This window comes from Hypanus sabinus, chromosome 8, assembly GCF_030144855.1.
Source record: "Hypanus sabinus isolate sHypSab1 chromosome 8, sHypSab1.hap1, whole genome shotgun sequence".
NCBI lineage: Eukaryota > Metazoa > Chordata > Chondrichthyes > Myliobatiformes > Dasyatidae > Hypanus > Hypanus sabinus.
In genome coordinates, this window is record NC_082713.1 from 139,756,223 (window position 1) to 139,771,005 (window position 14,783).

Below are 14,783 nucleotides of genomic sequence, written 5' to 3' on the forward strand. Positions count from 1 at the left end.
TTTTTTTTGTGCAGCATTAAGTTCCAAAAAGTTTACCTTTTTTATACCAACTTCCACAGCCACAAGAGGGATAACATTCCAGTTCATTGAGTACAGTTTATTGATTATTGAGACATGGTTTTTATATACATTTTTGACAGCAAACTCCTTATAGTCTAAATTAATCTATTGTTGTACCTGTTACTGTTGATGGTGTGGACATAGATGTGGTGAAGACCTACAAGTAACTGTGGGTGCACCTGGATGACAGATGAGTGGAGCACCAACACAGAGGTTGTGTATAAGAAGAGCCAGGGTCGCCTCTACTTCCTGAAGAGACTGAGGTCTTTTGGAGTATGCAGGCCTCTCCTTCACATGCTCTACCAGTCTGTTGTTGCCGGTACAATCTTCAATGCCGTGGTGTGCTCAGGCAATGACATCAACACAAGTGATGCCAGCAGGCTCAATAAACTGATTAGAAAGGTCAGCTCTGTTATAGAAGTCAAACTGGATACACTGGAGGCTGTAATAGAACAAAGGACCCTACAGAAAATCCTGACAATTCTAGACAATGTTTCTCACCCTCTGCATGCCACCTTGGCTGAACAGAGGAGTACTTTCAGTAATAGACTAAGATAACTAACTATGCTGCTCCAAAGAGTGCTTATTGAGGTCATTCTTACCCTTGGCTATTAGGCTCTATAATAACTCAACCTATAGATGGGGAAGTGATGACTCCCTCCTATTAGACTGTATGTGGTAATTTATTTTTTATTCTTTCTAACTTCCCTTTATCCCTAATATTTGCACATCTGTGCATGTGGAATACTGCTGTGACACTGTAATTTCCTTTGGGAACAATAAAGTACTGTATCTATCTATCTTAACATCGCTTTATTACTTGAATTAATTTCTTTGCTTCAAACACATCTAAGTGTGTGAATTTGTCTTTCAAATGCTCAAAATGAAGATAAAGTTACACAAATGCATTCGTTAAACACAGAACTAAGGCAGTAAACACAATTTAGAAATAAATTACTGCTAATTTCACTTGTTAGAACATAGAACACAAGTCAGGAACAGATCCTTCAGCCCATGATGTTTGTATCAGTTAAACTAAATCCCTCTGCCTAAATATGATCTTTATTCCGCTCTTCTTTTCTTGAATACTCATGTATCTCACAGCCTCTTGAACACCACTATTGTATCTGCTTATACCATTAGTCCAGCTGCATTCCAGGCACCTACTACTATCTCTGAAAAAAAACTTGACCCATACATCCCCTTTAAGGTTTCTCCCTCTCGGCTTAAATACATATCTTCTGGTACTGGTGTTTCTACCCTGAGAAAAAAAGATTCTGACAGTCTATTCAATCAATGCCTCTTATAAATTTTATAAAGTTTTCTCAAGTCCCCTCTTAGCTTCAGTATTCCAGAGAAAATAACCCAAGTTTGTCCAACCTCTCCTTATAAACTTATTCCCTCTAATCCAAGCAGCACCTGGTAAACCTCTTCTGCCCCCTTTCCAAAGCCTGTATACCCTTCCTGCAATAAGGTGACTAGAATTTCACACGATACCCTAGGTGCAACAGAATCTAAGTTTTACATAGATGCAACATGACTTCCTTACTCTTATGTTCAATGTCCTGATCAATGAAGGCATAGTATTACAGGCTCTTGATGTTGGCATACTTGTTTGAATTGTAAAAATACATCTAAATAATGGCCAAGTTTTGTAATTTTTGCCTAGTTTTAAAATGGAATTAGGATTTTTTTAAACACAAAAACATCTTTGCTTTGATTTCCCTTGAGCTGTATTAGGAGTAAGAATATACGAAAAATAATTCCTTGGTCAAAGAAATAATAAGAACGTGCAGGATTTCCAAACATTATATGTGAATGGAACTTATAATACAAAATATACTAAGTGTAATCTATGCCTATTACAAGATAATTTTGGACAATTATATCTTCAGACTATGGCTAGTAAGAGTATTCCATCAGTGCATACAATACTAATAATTAGAATCACAGTATACTACATAGAAACAGGCACTTTGGTCCAACTTGTCCATGCCAACCAGTATCTTCCTAGCTAGTTCCATTTCCCCACATTCTACTTAGCCTTTTCTATCTACATATAGTATCTGTCTAAATCTCTTTTAAACATTGTAATTTTACCCTCCTCTACCACATCTCATTCCACATACCCACCATTCTCTATGTGAACAAACCTGCATCTCAGATCCCCTTTAAATTCTTCTTCTTTTACTTTAGACCTTAGCTCTCTAGTTCTTGTCTCCTCTACCCTGAAGAAGACTATGACAATTTATCTTATCTATGTCCTTCATGATTTTATAAACCTTTGTACGTTCACCTCTCTGCCTCCTTTGCACAAGGAAAAATACTTCCACGTTACAGTCTCTCCTTATAATACAGCCTCCAGTCCTGACATCTTTTCTCCATTTGCTTACCTTAATCATACCCTTCCAATAGTATGACAGAACCATATACAATATTCCTGTTCTGATCTCATCAAATCTTGTACAGCTGTGAAACATGACATCCCAACTCTTATACTTTTACGCTGTCTGATAAAGGCAAACATGACATATGCCTTTTTTATCACCTTGTCTATCTGTTTCACCACTTTCAGGGAATACATACCCCTCGATTTCTGTTCTTTACACTCTTCAAGGCCTTGTCATTCACCGTGTATGTCCTGCCCGGCTTTGACTTCCCAAAAAGAAAAAAAATTAACCCTCGACTGAGCTAAATTCCATCTGCCATTTCTTGGCTCACTTTCATAGTTGATCTAGATCCTGCTGTAATCTTAAGATCATCTTCTTCACTATCCACCACACTAAGAGCATGGAAATTAACTCACCATTCATGCACCATGGTACCCATTATTCTTCATCCTTTCATTGATGATACACATCAAAAAGCTCAGGCAAAGATGAAATCATTTGGAATCAAGTTGGGGTCAAACCTTGCACAAACATGCATAGCTACTGTAGATTATTCCAACTCCAGGATATTGCTGCAAGTGGTACACAGGGTCCAATTACCTTCAGATGTTTCATTAAAGGCCTTCATTCCATTCGAAAGACAGAGAAGTGTGGATATTCATTGAATACTGTACGGTGAAGTATTCAATTACATTTCAAACACCCTGGGTAAAGTAAAGCAGTCACTCACTGGTAGTCAACAGTGTAGTATGTGACGTTAGTCACTCATGAACAAAGAACTCAAGCGCTTTTGTACTATGAAGGTGAGTCAGAGGTTAACTACCTTACAGCAATTCATCCCTGGAAACCTGAAAGTCTTTTCACCATCTAGAATGTTCCATTCAGCAGCGTGCAAGAACTGTCATAAATTGCAGAGTTGAATGCAGCTCCAATAATAGTCAAGAAGGTCAGTATCAACAAAGACACAACAGTTGCCTGAACATCACCCCATTCACTAACCCAAACGTTCATTCACTTTGCCAAGGGTGCATATAATTGCATTCTGTGCCATCTACAAAAAGCACTGGTTACTGACTCAGGCTACTCTGACAGCACTTATCAAATGGATGACTTCCAAAAGAAACAAGGGCAAGGGCAGCAGGCACATAAAAATATCAACCTCCCCAAGTTCTTCTCCAAGTCATACAATATTCTGACTTCAAATATAGTACTCTGAAATATCTTTTTCAACCTGACAAAGTACCATCACCAAAATGACTGAAGCATTTAAGGCAGTGGACTTCTGCTGCCACCAATTAAAAAAGAAAAGCCCTTTGCCAATGATGTTCACATCAACAGGGTTGTAAAATTGATCTTCAATTCAAAATCAAATGGAATTTATGCATTGAAAAACTGCTTGTAAATTATTTGCTAAAATCTCTTATAAATATCTAACACATATAAACTATCAACTACTATAAATAAGCTAAGTTGCACTGTGAGACACAAAACATTATTTAAAATAGGCTATAGTCCATATAATGCCTATTTACTTAGACAACATATTTAAAAAGTGATTCACAGGAGTAATTGCAGACAGTGACTTCAGATTTTCCCAAAAGTGAATTGAAATAGATTTCTGGTATGGACACCAGAGAAAATAGTCTGAAGATTTAGAGACGGGAAAGATCAGCAAGGGGGGGAAACTAATTCAGCACTTACAGATGACACCAAGACAGGGGTCATAGTGGATAGAAAAGTTTGCAGCGTGATCTGGAGTAGCTGAAAAAATGGGCTGAGAAATGACAGATGGAATATAATACAGACAAGTGCGAGATGTTACACTTTGAGAGGTCAAACCAGTACAGGACTTACACAGCGAATGGTAGGGCACTGAGGAGTGTGGTAAAACAAATGGATCTGCAAATACAGATCCATAATTCCTTGTAAGTGATGTCACAAGTATATAGGGTTGTAAAGAGAGCTTTTTGGAACATTGGCCTTCAAAAATCAGTATTGAGTACAGGAACTGAGATGTTAAATTGAAGTTGTACAAGACTCTGCTGAGACCTAATTTGGAATACTGTGTGCAGTTCTGGTCACAGGAAAGTTATCAATAAGATTAAAAGAGTACAGAGAAAATTTACAAGGTTGCTGCCAGGACTTAAGAATGTGTGTTATCGGGAAAGGTTGAATAAGTTAGTACTTTATACTCTGGAATGTAGGGAAACAAGGGAGATTTGATCAAGGTATACAAAATTAGGAAGGTATAGACAGGGTAAATGCTTTTTCCATTCAGGCTGGGTGAGAATAGAACTAGAGGTCATAGGTTAAGGGCAAAAGATGAACTATTAAGGGGAACCTGAAGAGGAACCTCTTCCCTCAGTGGGTGATCCAAGTATGGAACAAGGTGCCAGTGGAAGTGGTAGATATGAGCTCACTTTCAACATTTAAGTGAAGTTTGGATATATATGTGGATGTGAGGGGTATAGAGGGTATGGTCCAGGTGTGGGTCAATGGGACTAGACAGAATAACAGATTGACACAGTCTAATAATTGAAGGGTCTGTTTCTGTGCTATAATGCTGTACGCTATGACTAATGATATGGAAGCAGGTATCACCAGTCTATGGGTGGGAACTGCCACTACTGTCAGTATCAGTTACAGGCAGTGAGTAATTGAGAGTATTGTGGATCCTTCTGGAGTAGTAGGTATACCCACACACAACACACTGTAGGTAACTTTCTGACTATGACTAGGCACAAGCATGAAACCAGTTGAGTATGATCTTATCCAGCTCAGCAAAGTGGGAGGCATTGGAGGAGGACTGGATGGCAAACTATTTCAAAGGCAGCACTAAATTTCATAAGGAAAAGGAGTGAAACCTTCCCTTTGCTATAACCATTTAGAATGGCATTGTTATCTATGATGAAAGTTTTTGACACTCTCGTCAGGATGAATACCTCTGCAGAATGCTTGGCAATGGTTATAACATGGTTAAAAATCTTGGAGAGAAAAGGAACTTTGAGGTGGAGTGATGATTTAGAACATCTTTTTTTGTAAAGAGCAATTACAGCAGCTCATTAAAGAGTTGTTAGCACTGGATCCTTCAAACCATTACAGAACATGTTCAGACATTTTTCCCCACTTGTGCTGAAAGCACAATTCAGAATAGAAGCTTACAAGCGAAAAATAACTGGGAAGTCAAAGAAATCATGTCTCGATGCATTAGATAAAGTGACAGACCCATTATCTTTCGATCTTTCTTTCACATATTCAGCACTTGAATCTCTGGATCTGAACTGACTGACTGAACATATTCAATAGCTGGAGTAGAAAAGAATTTCATTTATAAATGCTAAAATAAAAATGGCAATTAGAGCTATGAATTAGGATACTTTGGGTAATTTATCAGCTAAATATCCTCAAACTTAAAACTGTTCCTAACATGGATGTTTTACTGTTGTTTCAAAAGAAAAAAAATATTTTCTATTCCTAATGGTTCGGAAAAACTGGCTGGATCAATCAAACCCACACAATAAAACTCTTGTTAGTCAATCATTGCCCAGCCCTGATAACCATCATGGTGAAACTTGCAGCTAGTGAGAGCAAAAAGTAGACATGTATCAACCAAATTTCAAGGTCAGTATCCAGTTTTAATCTGCCAGCCCTCTAGTATTTTAAAATGCAAATTGTATTTAAATTTCTTATTTAAACTTTCATTAGATTGCTAGGAATCCAGTGCTCAAATAGTAGTATGCAATGTGTCAGCGTGAATGAGTTTACTTAAATTGATAAGAGTGAACAGGTTCATTTAGACAAACAAGGGGGGCTGGTAAGAGACAAGCCAAAAATCAGCAATGATACTACATGGCAAACAAATGCAACATGGGAACACTGCTTTCAGTTCACTGAGGGCAACTTTTAATTTGGGAGTTCAACATGTACAATTTATTAATAGCGATGTGGTGAACTATGTGCCTGTCTGGACACGCCCCCTTCTGACTGCTCCTGTGGCTCCTCCCACAGGCTCCTGTATAAAGGCGATTCAGGTCTAATCCTCTGCCTCATTCTCCAGGATGTAATATGATGGTCACTCACTGCTGGTTCCTTCTTCAGTCAATAAAAGCCGATATCTCGCCTTACGTCTCCGTGTGAGTTATTGATGGTGCATCAAGCGATTAACATGACACCTTCTGAGCTTCTTGCTTCAAATATATCAACAAGCATTAAGATTAGAAGAAAGTAACATGGATGGCATACAAGGGAAGTACTGCTATAGTCACCTGCTTTCAAATATTAAGAATGCAGGAAGTTTTGGGAGTTCCCAAATGTGATCCATCTTTGAACTCTATATGGAATTAGATGCAGGATCTGGGAGTCCACTGCTTTTAATAAGGAACTCCAGGCCTGCAGATTAGCAAGCAAAGGAGAAGGCAACAAATCACTCAAAATTATTTAATGCTCATTATTTTTCTCTCATCTGTCTGTCAAGGTAATCAGTGGCATTCAGAACAGAAAGCACAACATTGCTTCAAGCATAATCACGACTGACACTCTGCCACCTTGATGCAAAGGGCAAGTCAGATCTGTTCTCTGTATATGGCAGGTGAATGAAGGGTAAACATGGACTAAGGGGTTGCAGCGTGTGACTGGAAGGTAAAGAAACAAAGCAATAATTATTACCACATGGGACAGAAGGAAAAAGGGCTATTAATCACCTTATTCCTGAAATTTATACTGGCTTGTTTAACCAGATCTGCTATATCTATTCCTAACTAATATATTACTGTTATCAGATCTACAAATATCATCTATTTGCATAATTCATATTACCTTATGACTTAAGAGACTATTTTAGCTCATCAAATTTATGCCAGTCACAGATCAACCCTATTTCCAGTATTCTCCCTAAGATTCCTCTCCCCACGAGGACAATTTATTGTGACATGTCTTTAGGATTGGGACATGTATCCAGAGTATCCAGGAGGAAAGCTAAGCAGTCATAGGAAAAAGTTGCAAACTCCGAACATGCAGCACTAGAGGTCAAAACTGAACCTGGTTGCTGGAGCTGTGAGGAAGCAGCTCTACTAGCGGTGTTATTATGAAGAATAAATGTAAAATTTAAGCTGAAACTGACATGTCATTATAAATTGCAAGTAAACTCCTGCAATTACTATACAATCTGATTAAATGTGGTATCTTCACTGTGCATATTGTTAAACAAGGCAACCTGCTAATATGAAACCACCAATTTCCTCATTGACTGGAAAAGATCTGACTCTAAATAATTTTAGAGATCTCAACAATTGTTTGTCAAAATGTGGCAGATTTCAATACCCACTATCATCATGACATCTCTAGTGCAGGAAGAATACAAGGCAAGTTATCTCAGAGGTTGTTTTTTAACACCAGAAATTATATTCAACATCTCTGACTCCTCCATCATGATATATCATATATAATACATGACAAGGAGGTACAATTTAAAGGAAAAAGTTTTAAGAAGATAAGCTTTGGAATATAAATGCACTACCTACAGATGCAGTGGAAGCAAGTTCCATTAGAAGAGAAAGATTAGGTGCTGCCTTGATGGATGATGGATGAAAGTAAGTAAGGATTTTCAAGAGATATGGGAATACAGTTAAGGAAATTAATTTGTGGTACTGTGGGAAAATAGCTGGGAAACACAACTTACAGGATTTCTTTACATATGGACAGCAAGTATTCAATGACTTTCTTCTGTAACATGTTTCAATAACTCGTGGACTAGCACACAATACAGTGACAGCAATCGCATAAACTTTGTACAAAGTCCTCCTCATGAACTTAAGTACATGTTCTTGAAATAGGTGAGATGTCTCACTGGTTGGTGAAGCAATGCCTGGCATAATTATTAGAAATTTGAAATCTCAAGCTGATTCACAAAATATATACAACAAAAATGGTATAAAAAGGAAGACACTTAAGAATAACAATAATGCAGTGAGTGGTTGGAATTTGGTGGAGGGCAGGTTCCATTATATCCATCAAGAGGCAACTAGATATATACAATCGAAAAAATTTGCAAGGCCATGGAGAAGTAATCAAGAGGTGGAATGAGAGTGTTGCTGCAGAAGAGCTGATGTAGAAATGATAGTGCAAATCACATACATCTTGCAACAGATGATCCACAACAGCAGATGAAATAATTCTAAATAGTTAAGAGGGAAAGGCCCTGGAAAGCTTCAATGATGAACCTGAACTCCATGAGCTCTCAGAGTATCAGAGCAAATATTGGCAGGGAAATCTATAGATTACCACATAACTGTTGGCAGGGATGCCCACAGCAATTGGAAGAAACATAGTAGTGGTGGTATATGTACATACTCAGGACAGTACACTTCAATATTCATCCAGGATGGTTCAGTAGAATCCTTTCTGGAACAAGAAAAAATGCACTAATGGGCAAGCTAAGCTGGCCAAGTCCCAGAGAATATAGTTGCAGGACAGGACCTGTAAAAGGTGGTAAAAGAAGCAAAGAGAATAATAAAGCGATTTGATCTACTGGTCAACAATCCAGCTACTCAAAACATCCATTTGTGGCATTGAACAAAACAATTACAGATAAATAGTATTTCATGACCAAAAACTACACCACAATCTCTGTGGAGAAGAATCCTTCTTGTTATACCAAGGACATTCATTTTTCTGTAGTACTAAAACTCTGCTAAATGGGATTGATTCAGAGTAATTTGAGTAACAGTACATAATCATTATCTCAATCATTGATAAAGTATCAGTAGATGTTGTTCTCAGTGCTACAAAACAGCACTTATCCACAATAGTTTAATTATAAATCAAAAACACAAGATTCTGCAATTGTTCTAGACATAAAGGAACACACACAGAATGCTGGAAGAACTCAACAAGTCAGGCAGCATCTATGAGGAGCAATAAACAGCCAAAGTTTTAGGATGAGACCATTCATCGGGACTGGAAAGGAAGAGGGCAGAAGTCAGAAGAAGGTGGTGGGGAAAGAGAAGGGGTAAGCAAGGATGGTGGGGGGGGGAGAAATGAGCATAAGTTAGAGGAATCAAGTTGGGGGCTTCCCAGATGAAATATCAGGTGTTGCTTTTCCCACCCGAGTTTGCCCTCATCGTGGAAGCAGAGGCGGGCATGGACACTCATGTCAGAATGAGAATGGGAAGTCAAACTGAAATGAATAGCCACATGGTGGACAGAGTGGATGTGCTTGATCTCAACAGGAAGGACAGTTTGAAGCTCTAAATGGTAACGAGGGAGGAGGTGTAGGTGTAATTACAAATGCTCAGTTTTGTCTCACAAAGACCAGACAGCCTAAAGACATTATCAGAACTACCAGAGACATGCAAAAGAGATATGGTAAAAGGAGATACAGGTGAAGTAAAGAGTGGCTGCCATTGATATAAAGGCAGCATTCAACTGCATGGCATCGAGTAAACCCTGGAAAACTGGGTTGACTAGGCAATTCCTGGCAGTAAGACAGATGGCCATCACTGACAGATATCAATTATTCCAGACCCAGGACATTGCTGCAAAGCCCCTTGGGCTTAAAATCTTCAGCTGCTTCATCAATGACTTTTCCTCCATCTTACCATCAGAAGGAGCGAAGGAGTGATGTTTCATGATTACATGATGTACAAGTCTGGTTGCAGTTCTTTAAGTAAAAAAGCATTGTGTATGCAGAAAAAGCTGGAGAGCTTTTAAGTTTGGGCTGATAGGTGGCATCATCCAAACAAAAGGCAATGATTATTACAATATTTCACTAGACGTTTAAACAGTATTAATTTTGCTGGCCCCCTAGCATACAGTATTATGGGAATTATCATTGGTTACATCTTGTCAATAAATAAAATAGTCACTAGAAATTTGTGATTTTCTCAAAAGTACTACTGCTTCTTTCAGAAGTACAATGTCTTCAGATATTTAATAGAAGACAGAAATTGTTGTGTGGCAAAACAAACTAATCCTCCAATTCAACTGATGAAAACCTGCTTGTTCAATGGAATAGTGCAGTGGTTGGAACTGTACTTGTGACACATAACTGGTTACACAAACTTAGTGCATTGTTCCTCCCAGCCCTCTCAAAACAAGATTTAATTTGTTTTATTTTAAATATTACCTTAATATAAGTAATAATGTTTCTATTTAGACCTAATGCCAATAGTTTTGTTAAAGTTTTGCATATCCTAACAATCTTGCATACAAACTGCAGACCTATAATAGATTTTTCCTAAGTTAATGATTAAGAGTTACCTTGTAAATATAAAAACATGTAGCACAGCCATATGGTCATTCAGCATACAACCACTAGACACTAGATCTAGCCCACAGATAAATATTAAAAATGGAAATGTTATCTTCTGAATCCAATGGAACTTAACTAGTATCTCTGTATTTATTGTGATGATTTGCGTCATTTGTCATTTATGAAGGTATTATTTGATAACTGGGGTTCCCAGCATTTTTATGCTATGGACCAACAGCATAAGCATTAAGCAAGGAGTTTGTGGACTCCAGGTTGGGAACCCCTTTCTATAACAATATTGATGATATTAAATATAACTTGTAAAATTGAGAGCTTCCAAACCTCTATGTAATTCACATCAACATATTCATGCAAGTACTTAAGACTATAATGATACAGGAAGCTATTCTGATCACTAGGTCAATGACAACCCCAAGAGGAGCAATCCATTTTCCTTCTTCTTTTCCTGTATCCCAGTAAGTTATTCTCTCACACACTTCCATCAGCCCCACATAAATTGTTTTACTAAGGTGCGGAAGTGCACCTTTTTCCAGTGCACAGAGGAAAAACATAATATCACAGAGAGAAGTGCAAACTTTACACAGGAAACAACTGATAGCAGGACTAAACCCAAATTGTGAAAAGAGAGGCAGCAGCAAACCCCATCCTGTGTTCCAAAATGAGTTCTTGTCTGATTTAACTACTCCACCAGTAGTTACCATTGCCAGGATCCTAAATTCTGCAATTTTCTCCAAAAAGCTCTCTGCTTCTTTAAGACCCTTTCCCTCTTTAAAAGATTCTAGGAAATCTACCACTGGACAAATTTTTAGTTGCCTGCCACAAATCTTTTTGCTGTCACTTAGAATCAAACGTATGCTTGACAAAACACCAATGAAGTGCCTTGGGATATCTTTGCTACATTAAAGGTGGCACACAAATGGATGTTCTTGCCATAGCAAGGATCATTAACTTAGGCATGGAATAAAATTAAACTTCCAGATATTGAATGGGTTCAGAGAATTTTAAGTCACTAACCTTGATTATAGGAATTATAACTATTATTGATTTTGTATACATTTATTTACCACTGCACATAATTAATTACAAAATCTCTTGAAGTGGAGATGTCTATAAATAATCAGTTCAAAGAAATTTAACAATTATTAGTTTAAAGAAAGTAATGGGACAGAAAGGCAATAAATGCTTACAACATCATAACCTGTATCCTTGGGCTTTGAAGGAGGTGGCAATGGAGATAGTAAATGCATTAGCTGTCATCTTTCAGAATCCCATAATTTCTCAAACAATTCCCACAATTTGGAATGTTGAAAGGAAATGAGTGAAAAGCAAGTACCTGTAGATGAGTTAACCTGCTATCAATAATAAAGAAGATTCTAAAATGAAACAGAAAATAATATTTCACAAATCTGCCAAAGCTGTAACTACAGGAGAAGAATTGATTAAGACAAACCAGCCAACGCCCTTATCAACAAATTTCTTTTAATCATTATTTTCAATCTATATCCTGGGAAGGGATCTAATTTAGAATCCTCCCCCCCCCCCCCCAAGAACCAGAAAAGTAAAAAGCTTTTTTAAAGATTGTTGATTTTTTCCACAACTCACTGCAATCCATTAACCTTCTGCACAATGCAGTCTATACCAAAATAAAACTCTTCTACTTGCCTCTGCCAATAAAGTAAAATCAAAATCCCAATCTAAACAATAATTTGAGATGATCTTATAGCTTCCCACAATGAGTTTCAAGAGTCATAGAAAACTTTTTGTTGTATAAATTCTTTATTTCTAGCCTTATGATCTTATTTCTTAAAAGTATGGTTAAAATTCTCTTTAAAAGGCGCCACAAATGATGACAATGACAGATGTTAAATAGTCCTCAATGATTTACAAATGACTAAGAAATTTAGTACCTATTGTAATGTAACAAATATAATACCCAATTTGTATTAAGCAACATTTATAACAACAAGACATTAATGATCACCTAACTTACTGTTTATGCAGTCAGGTTTAAATATTTGCTATGTTGCTGGGGATACTATACTTCCAAATAATTCCACAGGATCCAAGGGGTTAGAGACAGTTTAATGTTTCAAATAAAAGACTGCAGTGAAGCATTTCCTCAATGATGTACTAGAAAGTGGACCTAGACCTCTGTGCCCAAGTCTCTTGTTCAAAAATAAGTCTTAAGCTCAAAATAGTTTTAATCAAGAAGAGTATTGCCAAATGAAATATTCTTAAATTACTTAGAGTAATAATTTATCAACTGTCTGCTATATTTACTGTATTAAATGCTGTTTTTATGTGAACAGTTTTACTTGAAGTTGTATTATTCATATATCATACTATAATTCATAAATTGACAGGTTTTATTATAAGTATACTATTTTAGGTTTATCTGGTTATATTCCTGTAACATCTAAAGGGGTAATAACAAATCTAGACCTTTCATATTAAAAACAGCAACATTATACTTTGTTGAATAACTACTGCCCAGTTTAAAACAGTCAAATACTAGACAGAGGTGTGAATGTAACAGGTATCACTCATTTGCAATTTTTCAAAGTTAGCATTAAAGATGTTCTTTTCAGGAATGATCAACAATTTATATCATAAAATCAATTTAATTATGTGAGTTTATTTTAATTGAAGCCTTGAACTTGAGTGTCATACTTTTGTTTTTGCGAGAGATTTAATTCATACAATTATTTGATATATAATCCATTCCTAATTTTCAATAGGTGTTTAGTTTTTGTCCACATTTTGTAGAGCTTTTGTCACCAACTCAACTATTATTTTTGGTCTGGACTTTGCGATAAATAAATCTAATTTTGAAGTGGTTAACTTAAAAAGAGCTGTCATCTAAACATACAACCACAGTCCTGAAACTTCTAAACAAGGTGTAAGCAATGAAAGTTTGCGCAATTTAACTTTCCGATCGATAGATATTTGGGACGGATTATAAAATAGCGAAGTCCCCTTCCTGAAATATTAACTCCGCAACCTATCCAATTCCTGATCACCCACTAAAATTAAAATAAAGGCAAAAATAATCACTGGTAAAATTTGACCTGGTCTGTTATTTTTAGTCATTTGTCCTTTCAAAAGCAGAGAAAGGAATAGACCAACGCCAAGTCGAGGCGCCACTTGCTCCCGCCAGTGTGGAGGGATGATAGTTTGGACCAGTGTTTGGGTCTCGGTGGTGCACCTGCAGCAACAAAACACTCAACCTATGACACCGCAAGCCGGACAAGTACTTGACAGGAAGTCTGGTGAAAAGTCCTGCCGCCAGCAGCCTTGCGCATGTTGTGCGAGCTGCTTCTCTCGGGCTCTCACTATCCACGCAGTCAGCCGTTAGCAGGAATGGCAGACATCTCAGCGGTCTGCCAATCACCTGCCACCCGCACTCAGTCACATTACCAACGGCCGTGCGGATCGGGACTGCAGCTGTTTATCGTCCCTCTCCAACACCCCAAGTTTCATATCCCATCGCCTGATCCGAGCAAGCGTGTTGCTTCTCGTGCCGAGCCCTCACCTCCGCGGAAGCTGTCGCTCGGCGGCTGGTCGAGCGGTCGCCGGACGCTCGAGGCGGATTCGGGAGCGCGGTCCGGCCGCCTGGCTCGCGCTGTTTACCTAAATTTTTCCTTCCAACAACCGCCGGGCTCGGGCTGACAGACGGAAGTGACGCGCCACGGCCCAAGCCGCGGGGAGGAGAGGCTCGCAAGCCAATGGAGGCGTCGTCTGCCGTCCGTGTGTGTGCACGACTCGGGGTTGCCTCACGCCGAACAAAACGTGGTAAATGGCACCAGCTCTGATGGGGGAGAGGAAAGGGCACTTTCTTGGGCCCCACATCGTGCTTTCGAGTTTATTTTGACCATGTAGGTTGACTGGTGCCCATATAGCTGTGTATCAGCCACATCTCCAGGTAAAGGAGATCTATTAGGGAGAACAATATTGTTCGCAATAAAACTGCGGTCAGAATGTCATCGAAACATTCATGTTAATCTCCTTCAACTGTGATTCATGTTGTATTTATTAATGCCAGTGAGCTTATAATTGTTATAATT

The 14,783-nt window shown here is 38.1% G+C and overlaps 1 protein-coding gene across 2 annotated transcripts in view; it reads right to left on the minus strand.

The window, feature by feature from the left end:
• The window catches only part of LOC132398487 (peroxisome proliferator-activated receptor alpha-like), a 67,200-nt gene extending 52,757 nt beyond the window's left edge, over positions 1-14,443 (minus strand). The window contains exon 1 of one of the 2 annotated variants that reach the window (XM_059978011.1): positions 14,350-14,443. The gene's annotated coding sequence lies outside the window, so the exon portion shown is untranslated. Of the gene's footprint in view, positions 1-14,251 lie in introns of both variants that reach the window. The other variant, XM_059978010.1, reaches the window with a different exon arrangement.
• Positions 14,444-14,783: the final 340 nt, after the last annotated feature.